Below are 11,157 nucleotides of genomic sequence, written 5' to 3'. Positions count from 1 at the left end.
GTGAAGTATGGTCAGGTCACATTGACCAGAGTGGTGAAGTATGGTCAGGACACATTGACCAGGGTGGTGAAGTATGGTCAGTACACATTGACCAGGTTGGTGAAGTATGGTCAGTACACATTGACCAGGGTGGTGAAGTATGGTCAGGTCACATTGACCAGGGTGGTGAAGTATGGTCAGTCCACATTGACCAGCGTGGTGAAGTATGGTCAGTACACATTGACCAGAGTGGTGAAGTATGGTCAGTACACATTGACCAGCGTGGTGAAGTATGGTCAGGTCACATTGACCAGCGTGGTGAAGTATGGTCAGTACACATTGACCAGAGTGGTGAAGTATGGTCAGTACACATTGACCAGGGTGGTGAAGTATGGTCAGTCCACATTGACCAGCGTGGTGAAGCATGGTCAGTACACATTGACCAGAGTGGTGAAGTATGGTCAGTACACATTGACCAGCGTGGTGAAGTATGGTCAGGTCACATTGACCAGCGTGGTGAAGTATGGTCAGTACACATTGACCAGAGTGGTGACGTATGGTCAGTACACATTGACCAGGGTGGTGAAGTATGGTCAGTACACATTGACCAGCGTGGTGAAGTATGGTCAGTACACATTGACCAGCGTGGTGAAGTATGGTCAGGTCACATTGACCAGCGTGGTGAAGTATGGTCAGTACACATTGACCAGGGTGGTGAAGTATGGTCAGTACACATTGACCAGCATGGTGAAGTATGGTCAGTACACATTGACCAGGGTGGTGAAGTATGGTCAGTACACATTGACCAGCGTGGTGAAGTATGGTCAGTACACATTGACCAGGGTGGTGAAGTATGGTCAGTACACATTGACCAGGGTGGTGAAGTATGGTCAGTACACATTGACCAGCGTGGTGAAGTATGGTCAGGTCACATTGACCAGCGTGGTGAAGTATGGTCAGTACACATTGACCAGCGTGGTGAAGTATGGTCAGTACACATTGAACAGCGTGGTGAAGTATGGTCAGGTCACATTGACCAGCGTGGTGAAGTATGGTCAGTACACATTGACCAGGGTGGTAAAGTATGGTCAGGTCACATTGACCAGCGTGGTGAAGTATGGTCAGTACACATTGACCAGCGTGGTGAAGTATGGTCAGTACACATTGACCAGGGTGGTGAAGTATGGTCAGTCCACATCGACCAGCGTGGTGAAGTATGGTCAGTACACATTGACCAGGGTGGTGAAGTATGGTCAGTACACATTGACCAGCGTGGTGAAGTATGGTCAGTACACATTGACCAGCGTGGTGAAGTATGGTCAGTACACATTGACCAGGGTGGTGAAGTATGGTCAGTACACATTGACCAGCGTGGTGAAGTATGGTCAGGTCACATTGACCAGCGTGGTGAAGTATGGTCAGTACACATTGACCAGAGTGGTGAAGTATGGTCAGGTCACATTGACCAGGGTGGTGAAGTATGGTCAGTACACATTGACCAGGGTGGTGAAGTATGGTCAGTACACATTGACCAGCGTGGTGAAGTATGGTCAGGTCACATTGACCAGCGTGGTGAAGTATGGTCAGTACACATTGACCAGCGTGGTGAAGTATGGTCAGGTCACATTGACCAGCGTGGTGAAGTATGGTCAGTACACATTGACCAGCGTGGTGAAGTATGGTCAGGTCACATTGACCAGAGTGGTGAAGTATGGTCAGGTCACATTGACCAGCGTGGTGAAGTATGGTCAGTACACATTGACCAGAGTGGTGAAGTATGGTCAGGTCACATTGACCAGGGTGGTGAAGTATGGTCAGTACACATTGACCAGGGTGGTGAAGTATGGTCAGTACACATTGACCAGCGTGGTGAAGTATGGTCAGGTCACATTGACCAGCGTGGTGAAGTATGGTCAGTACACATTGACCAGCGTGGTGAAGTATGGTCAGGTCACATTGACCAGCGTGGTGAAGTATGGTCAGTACACATTGACCAGCGTGGTGAAGTATGGTCAGGTCACATTGACCAGAGTGGTGAAGTATGGTCAGGTCACATTAACCAGGGTGGTGAAGTATGGTCAGTACACATTGACCAGAGTGGTGAAGTATGGTCAGGACACATTGACCAGGGTGGTGAAGTATGGTCAGTACACATTGACCAGGGTGGTGAAGTATGGTCAGTACACATTGACCAGGGTGGTGAAGTATGGTCAGGTCACATTGACCAGGGTGGTGAAGTATGGTCAGTCCACATTGACCAGCGTGGTGAAGTATGGTCAGTACACATTGACCAGCGTGGTGAAGTATGGTCAGGTCACATTGACCAGCGTGGTGAAGTATGGTCAGTACACATTGACCAGCGTGGTGAAGTATGGTCAGGTCACATTGACCAGCGTGGTGAAGTATGGTCAGTACACATTGACCAGCGTGGTGAAGTATGGTCAGGTCACATTGACCAGAGTGGTGAAGTATGGTCAGGTCACATTAACCAGGGTGGTGAAGTATGGTCAGTACACATTGACCAGAGTGGTGAAGTATGGTCAGGACACATTGACCAGGGTGGTGAAGTATGGTCAGTACACATTGACCAGGGTGGTGAAGTATGGTCAGTACACATTGACCAGGGTGGTGAAGTATGGTCAGGTCACATTGACCAGGGTGGTGAAGTATGGTCAGTCCACATTGACCAGCGTGGTGAAGTATGGTCAATACACATTGACCAGAGTGGTGAAGTATGGTCAGTACACATTGACCAGCGTGGTGAAGTATGGTCAGGTCACATTGACCAGCGTGGTGAAGTATGGTCAGTACACATTGACCAGAGTGGTGAAGTATGGTCAGTACACATTGACCAGGGTGGTGAAGTATGGTCAGTCCACATTGACCAGCGTGGTGAAGCATGGTCAGTACACATTGACCAGAGTGGTGAAGTATGGTCAGTACACATTGACCAGCGTGGTGAAGTATGGTCAGGTCACATTGACCAGCGTGGTGAAGTATGGTCAGTACACATTGACCAGAGTGGTGAAGTATAGTCAGTACACATTGACCAGGGTGGTGAAGTATGGTCAGTACACATTGACCAGCGTGGTGAAGTATGTTCAGTACACATTGACCAGCGTGGTGAAGTATGGTCAGTACACATTGACCAGGGTCGTGAAGTATGGTCAGTACACATTGACCAGCGTGGTGAAGTATGGTCAGTACACATTGACCAGTGTGGTGAAGTATGGTCAGGTCACATTGACCAGCGTGGTGAAGTATGGTCAGTACACATTGACCAGGGTGGTGAAGTATGGTCAGGTCACATTGACCAGCGTGGTGAAGTATGGTCAGTACACATTGACCAGAGTGGTGTTGTATGGTCAGTACACATTGACCAGGGTGGTGAAGTATGGTCAGTACACATTGACCAGCGTGGTGAAGTATGGTCAGGTCACATTGACCAGCGTGGTGAAGTATGGTCAGTACACATTGACCAGCGTGGTGAAGTATGGTCAGTACACATTGAACAGCGTGGTGAAGTATGGTCAGGTCACATTGACCAGCGTGGTGAAGTATGGTCAGTACACATTGACCAGGGTGGTAAAGTATGGTCAGGTCACATTGACCAGCGTGGTGAAGTATGGTCAGTACACATTGACCAGCGTGGTGAAGTATGGTCAGTACACATTGACCAGGGTGGTGAAGTATGGTCAGTCCACATCGACCAGCGTGGTGAAGTATGGTCAGTACACATTGACCAGGGTGGTGAAGTATGGTCAGTACACATTGACCAGCGTGGTGAAGTATGGTCAGTACACATTGACCAGCGTGGTGAAGTATGGTCAGTACACATTGACCAGGGTGGTGAAGTATGGTCAGTACACATTGACCAGCGTGGTGAAGTATGGTCAGGTCACATTGACCAGCGTGGTGAAGTATGGTCAGTACACATTGACCAGAGTGGTGAAGTATGGTCAGGTCACATTGACCAGGGTGGTGAAGTATGGTCAGTACACATTGACCAGGGTGGTGAAGTATGGTCAGTACACATTGACCAGCGTGGTGAAGTATGGTCAGGTCACATTGACCAGCGTGGTGAAGTATGGTCAGTACACATTGACCAGCGTGGTGAAGTATGGTCAGGTCACATTGACCAGCGTGGTGAAGTATGGTCAGTACACATTGACCAGCGTGGTGAAGTATGGTCAGGTCACATTGACCAGAGTGGTGAAGTATGGTCAGGTCACATTGACCAGCGTGGTGAAGTATGGTCAGTACACATTGACCAGAGTGGTGAAGTATGGTCAGGTCACATTGACCAGGGTGGTGAAGTATGGTCAGTACACATTGACCAGGGTGGTGAAGTATGGTCAGTACACATTGACCAGCGTGGTGAAGTATGGTCAGGTCACATTGACCAGCGTGGTGAAGTATGGTCAGTACACATTGACCAGCGTGGTGAAGTATGGTCAGGTCACATTGACCAGCGTGGTGAAGTATGGTCAGTACACATTGACCAGCGTGGTGAAGTATGGTCAGGTCACATTGACCAGAGTGGTGAAGTATGGTCAGGTCACATTAACCAGGGTGGTGAAGTATGGTCAGTACACATTGACCAGAGTGGTGAAGTATGGTCAGGACACATTGACCAGGGTGGTGAAGTATGGTCAGTACACATTGACCAGGGTGGTGAAGTATGGTCAGTACACATTGACCAGGGTGGTGAAGTATGGTCAGGTCACATTGACCAGGGTGGTGAAGTATGGTCAGTCCACATTGACCAGCGTGGTGAAGTATGGTCAGTACACATTGACCAGCGTGGTGAAGTATGGTCAGGTCACATTGACCAGCGTGGTGAAGTATGGTCAGTACACATTGACCAGCGTGGTGAAGTATGGTCAGGTCACATTGACCAGCGTGGTGAAGTATGGTCAGTACACATTGACCAGCGTGGTGAAGTATGGTCAGGTCACATTGACCAGAGTGGTGAAGTATGGTCAGGTCACATTAACCAGGGTGGTGAAGTATGGTCAGTACACATTGACCAGAGTGGTGAAGTATGGTCAGGACACATTGACCAGGGTGGTGAAGTATGGTCAGTACACATTGACCAGGGTGGTGAAGTATGGTCAGTACACATTGACCAGGGTGGTGAAGTATGGTCAGGTCACATTGACCAGGGTGGTGAAGTATGGTCAGTCCACATTGACCAGCGTGGTGAAGTATGGTCAATACACATTGACCAGAGTGGTGAAGTATGGTCAGTACACATTGACCAGCGTGGTGAAGTATGGTCAGGTCACATTGACCAGCGTGGTGAAGTATGGTCAGTACACATTGACCAGAGTGGTGAAGTATGGTCAGTACACATTGACCAGGGTGGTGAAGTATGGTCAGTCCACATTGACCAGCGTGGTGAAGCATGGTCAGTACACATTGACCAGAGTGGTGAAGTATGGTCAGTACACATTGACCAGCGTGGTGAAGTATGGTCAGGTCACATTGACCAGCGTGGTGAAGTATGGTCAGTACACATTGACCAGAGTGGTGAAGTATAGTCAGTACACATTGACCAGGGTGGTGAAGTATGGTCAGTACACATTGACCAGCGTGGTGAAGTATGTTCAGTACACATTGACCAGCGTGGTGAAGTATGGTCAGTACACATTGACCAGGGTCGTGAAGTATGGTCAGTACACATTGACCAGCGTGGTGAAGTATGGTCAGTACACATTGACCAGTGTGGTGAAGTATGGTCAGGTCACATTGACCAGCGTGGTGAAGTATGGTCAGTACACATTGACCAGGGTGGTGAAGTATGGTCAGGTCACATTGACCAGCGTGGTGAAGTATGGTCAGTACACATTGACCAGAGTGGTGTTGTATGGTCAGTACACATTGACCAGAGTGGTGAAGTATGGTCAGTCCACATTGACCAGCGTGGTGAAGTATGGTCAGTACACATTGACCAGGGTGGTGAAGTATGGTCAACCCACATTGACCAGGGTGGTGAAGTATGGTCAGTACACATTGACCAGAGTGGTGAAGTATGGTCAGTACACATTGACCAGGGTGGTGAAGTATGGTCAGTACACATTGACCAGCGTGGTGAAGTATGGTCAGGTCACATTGACCAGCGTGATGAAGTATGGTCAGTACACATTGACCAGCGTGGTGAAGTATGGTCAGGTCACATTGACCAGCGTGGTGAAGTATGGTCAGTACACATTGACCAGCGTGGTGAAGTATGGTCAGTCCACATTGACCAGCGTGGTGAAGTATGGTCAGTACACATTGACCAGGGTGGTGAAGTATGGTCAGTACACATTGACCAGAGTGGTGAAGTATGGTCAGTACACATTGACCAGGGTGGTGAAGTATGGTCAGGTCACATTGACCAGCGTGGTGAAGTATGGTCAGTAAACATTGACCAGCGTGGTGAAGTATGGTCAGTCCACATTGACCAGCGTGGTGAAGTATGGTCAGGTCGCATTGACCAGCGTGGTGAAGTATGGTCAGTCCACATTGACCAGAGTGGTGAAGTATGGTCAGTACACATTGACCAGGGTGGTGAAGTATGGTCAGTCCACATTGACCAGCGTGGTGAAGTATGGTCAGTACACATTGACCAGGGTGGTGAAGTATGGTCAGTACACATTGACCAGCGTGGGGAAGTATGGTCAGTCCACATTGACCAGGGTGGTGAAGTATGGTCAGTCCACATTGACCAGCGTGGTGAAGTATGGTCAGTCCACATTGACCAGGGTGGTGAAGTATGGTCAGTACACATTGACCAGCGTGGTGAAGTATGGTCAGTACACATTGACCAACGTGGTGAATTATGGTCAGGTTACATTGACCAGCGTGGTGAAGTATGGTCAGGTCACATTGACCAGGGTGGTGAAGTATGGTCAGTACACATTGACCAGGGTGGTGAAGTATGGTCAGTTCACATTGACCAGGGTGGTGAAGTATGGTCAGTCCACATTGACCAGCGTGGTGAAGTATGGTCAGTCCACATTGACCAGCGTGGTGAAGTATGGTCAGTACACATTGACCAGCGTGGTGAAGTGTGGTCAGTAAACATTGACCAGCGTGGTGAAGTGTGGTCAGTCCACATTGACCAGCGTGGTGAAGTATGGTCAGTCCACATTGACCAGGGTGGTGAAGTATGGTCAGTACACATTGACCAGGGTGGTGAAGTATGGTCAGTACACATTGACCAGCGTGGTGAAGTATGGTCAGGTCACATTGACCAGCGTGGTGAAGTATGGTCAGTCCACATTGACCAGGGTGGTGAAGTATGGTCAGTACACATTGACCAGGGTGGTGAAGTATGGTCAGTCCACATTGACCAGCGTGGTGAAGTATGGTCAGTACACATTGACCAGCGTGGTGAAGTATGGTCAGTACACATTGACCAGCGTGGTGAAGTATGGTCAGTCCACATTGACCAGCGTTGTGAAGTATGGTCAAGCAAATCGCTCCTCAACCTCTCACCGGGAGACTAGCATGATGTTTTGTGTTTCTCACTCATGATGGGACTTTGTAGTATGAACGTTGAGATGTATAAGGGGCACCGAGGGGTGATCAATAAGTTCTGAATTACTCATTGGTTTTGTCGGTAAAGTCACGTATGTAGAAATACAATAAAATTATAATTAAACAAAAAAAACACAATCACGACGTTTCGATCACATCGCAAGCGATCTTCATGAGGTGTCAAGAACAAATCGCGGAGGTAAATACAGCAAAAAGATGAGAGACGAGAATTCAACAAACCTGAAAAACCATTATGTGAAGCACATCCAGTCAGGCCAACGACACAGTTAGACACTTCCAGGCGGACCACGAATTTCAGAAGAGTTTTACATTTCGTGTTCAACCTTTGGATTGCACATACCACCTGATGAAGATCGCTTGCGTTGTGATCGAAACGTCGTGATTGTTTATTGTTTTAATATAATTTTATTGTATTTCTACATACGTGACTTTACCGAAGAAACCAATGAGTAATTTCATGCAGTCACGAAAGCTTTAATACTTTATTAAGTTCTGAATTGGCCCGTAGTAAGGTAGGGGCAACTGATGAGGGGTTGACAGCTGCGCCATCGAGAGGGAATCTTGATGGTTACGGTGTTTGTCTTTGTGGGTGAAGGACGCCAGTGGGAGAGCCTCGCCATGGACACGTCAGGTGACGAACTTGGCCGTGGTGGCAGCAGCAGCAGCAAGGCCGCTTCTGACAGCCGGTGATGGCTCTGTGGTGATCGTGATGGGGTTGGTGGTGGTGATTGTGAGGGTGGTAGTGATGGGTGGTGATCGTAATGATTGTGGTAATGGTGGTGATCGTGAGGGTGGTTATCGTGATGGGGTTGGTGGTGATCATGATGATGGTAGTGATGGTTGGGGATCGTTATGGTGAATGTGAGGATGGTAGTAATGGTGGTGATCGTGAGGGTGGTTATTGTGAGGGTGGTTATCGTGATGGGGTTGGTGGTGATCATGATGATGGTAGTGATGGTTGGAGGTCTTTATGGTGATTGTGAGGGTGGTAGTGATGGTGGTGATCGTGAGGGTCGTGGTGATGGTGGTGATTGTGAGGGTGGTGATCGTGATGATGGTGGTGATCGTGATGGCGATGATGTTCATGACGATGGTGCACGTGATGGGGATGGTTATGATGGCGATTGTGGTCATCAGGGCCATAGAAAGTCATAGACGACAGTTAGGCAATACAAAAAAAAGATGTGTTCCTGACCAGGGAGTATACATTTTGTGAAGTATAATTACCTTCTCAGGGAGTATAATTTCCAACAGTTTTGCACTATTGGACATTGTGCTCCCTAGTTGGATCGTATTCTCCCCGTACAGAAATTCACGATCACATTGTGTCTCGTACATTTTCTCTCCCACCTGTCACAATCCCAACACCAGGTACGATTCCAACACCAACTATGACCCTTCCACCCAATTATCTCCAGCCGCCGAGGAAGCCTCGACCCTGCTCTCAACCCCCTTGGGCAGGCCCACCTCTGACGATCTGACAAACGAGCTGGAAGCACTGGTGCAGGAGATTAACGATAAACGCGCCAGGGACTTGGAGATGTTGAACGAGTTCCAGAATTCACTATTATTCGAGGTGAGAGGATGTTACTACGACCCAGGGTCGCCTTAATCTGGCTCTCTTGAGCCTCTGGGGCTTAACACCTGGGTCCTTAGGCACCCTCATTCTGGCTTTGAAACTGTGCGAAGGATTTATGAAACAAGCCTCAGAGTTGTAACACTGAACCTGACGGGGAGCCTTCAGACCAAATTGAACGAGGGCCATTTTCAGGAAACGGTTGGCAAAAATCATCAATGATGATTGCATGTGAAAGAAATGCTGTATCTTAAAAAAAAAACTGACTCAAATCTGATGACTTGATCTCCCTTTTGTACATTTGGGTAAGCAACTTCCGTTGAGATCTTAGAAGTCACCTTTCTTGAGGTGCGCTCTTCAGATACCCAGTGGTCGCCCATGTAACCCACGTAGCAACAAACTCGTTTTTTTACCAGCTAGACCAGGGGTGGGAACATTTTTTGACTCGCCGGCCACAGTGGGTTCTAAAATTTGGCAGAGGGGCTGGGCCAGGAACAGATGGATGGAGTGTTTGTGTGAACTAAATATAAATGACGTGTTAAAAATAATTACGTGAAAGGATTTGGCCTTTAACAGGTAGCAAAGCATTTATTTGCAAGGCAATTTAACAAAGTGCACGAACATAAACAATACAAAAACATAAATTTTGATTTAAAGCTTTCGTGACTGCAGTAATTCATATTCTTAGCTCTTTTGGTAAAGTCACGTTGAAGGGAAACAATTAAATAATAAAATATATAAAACAATAAAAATTCTCACGACGTTTCGACCATAACACAAACGGTCGTCATCAGGTGTGTCGGTTTGCATTAATTTATTGTTTCATATATATTTTATTTTATTGTTTCCCTTCAACGTGACTTTACCGAAAGAGCTAAGAATATGAAATACAAAAACGTGTCGTAACTCGCGGTCAAAGTGCACCATCTAATGGGGAAACGGGGGCATTACAGGAGAAAGGGAAAATTCTATTTAATAATAATATTTGGACAAGTTCGGCGGGCCGAATTAAACGGCCCGGGGGCCGTACTTTGCCCACATCTGAGCTAGACACAACTCTTTCACCATACGGCAGGATTCCTCACGTTGGCTATTAGGCCACGTGACATCACGCACGTTATCTCTGTCTTGGGGGAGCTTGGCTGTCATCACGCTTTATCTCTTATCTCCAGCTATTTAACAACAAAAAAACACTCAGTGGGACACTCCAAGAGCATTTGACTTACAGAACCACCAGTTGCGCATTTACTTACCGTGACAATGTGTGTTTCCCTCAAGTTTAGTTCAAATAAATGTTTAACAAGGTGAGAACTCAAGGGACCAGGATAGTCTCATTGTTCAAAATCGATCCCCCGAGTCCAAGGTTGACAAAAGAGTAAGCAACAAAGAAAGTACAGAAATTATCACATAAAAAAATCTGAAGAAAAAAACAACTGCCGCCATTCACCGCTCCGCCACTAAATGGTGGTAATGTCACCAAATAGCTTGCGCCTTTGAATCCATGGTGCCCATTTCGAAGGCAAGAGGTCATTGGACAGGCCCAGATCATTGTGGGTTAACTGACCGAGGTAAATGGCAGATGCACGGCCTGTGAGCCCCAATGTGCCAACTTGTGTGTTTTAGCCGCCCACTGCTCCACTCTTTAGCGTCGCTCCTCCACCCTACATTGATGCTTGCAGAGCGACTGCCTCCAACTGCCCAGTAGCATCCTTCATGAGCCTCCTCCACAGAGGCCGATCTTGACAACGCTGGTACCAATCCTTGGCAAGTCCAATCAGCTTTATATTCTCCTGTACCACAGCAGCCCCTGTGTTTTGTAGCTTGTACCATGACCATTCAGTCCTTTCTATCTGGCTAGACAGAAACTGATTGGGCATGCGGTGGCTGGGCATGTGGGCTATGTGACCCAGCTAACACACAGTCTAGCCTCATTGAGGAAGTCACTGGTGTGACTTTGTCCAGATCTTTCAAGAACATGTGAGTTCCTCACAACACAGCCTGGTTAAACGCAGGGTGGATTGGAGGCAGGCCAGCCTGAATGTTTCAAACCGATG

The sequence above is a fragment of the Petromyzon marinus genome, unplaced genomic scaffold (assembly GCF_048934315.1).
Source record: "Petromyzon marinus isolate PM22_M1 ecotype Great Lakes invasive population unplaced genomic scaffold, UKy_Petmar_22M1.pri1.0 PM_G_Scaffold_43, whole genome shotgun sequence".
NCBI classification, from domain to species: domain Eukaryota; kingdom Metazoa; phylum Chordata; class Hyperoartia; order Petromyzontiformes; family Petromyzontidae; genus Petromyzon; species Petromyzon marinus.
Note: the sequence above shows the minus strand (reverse complement) of the source record.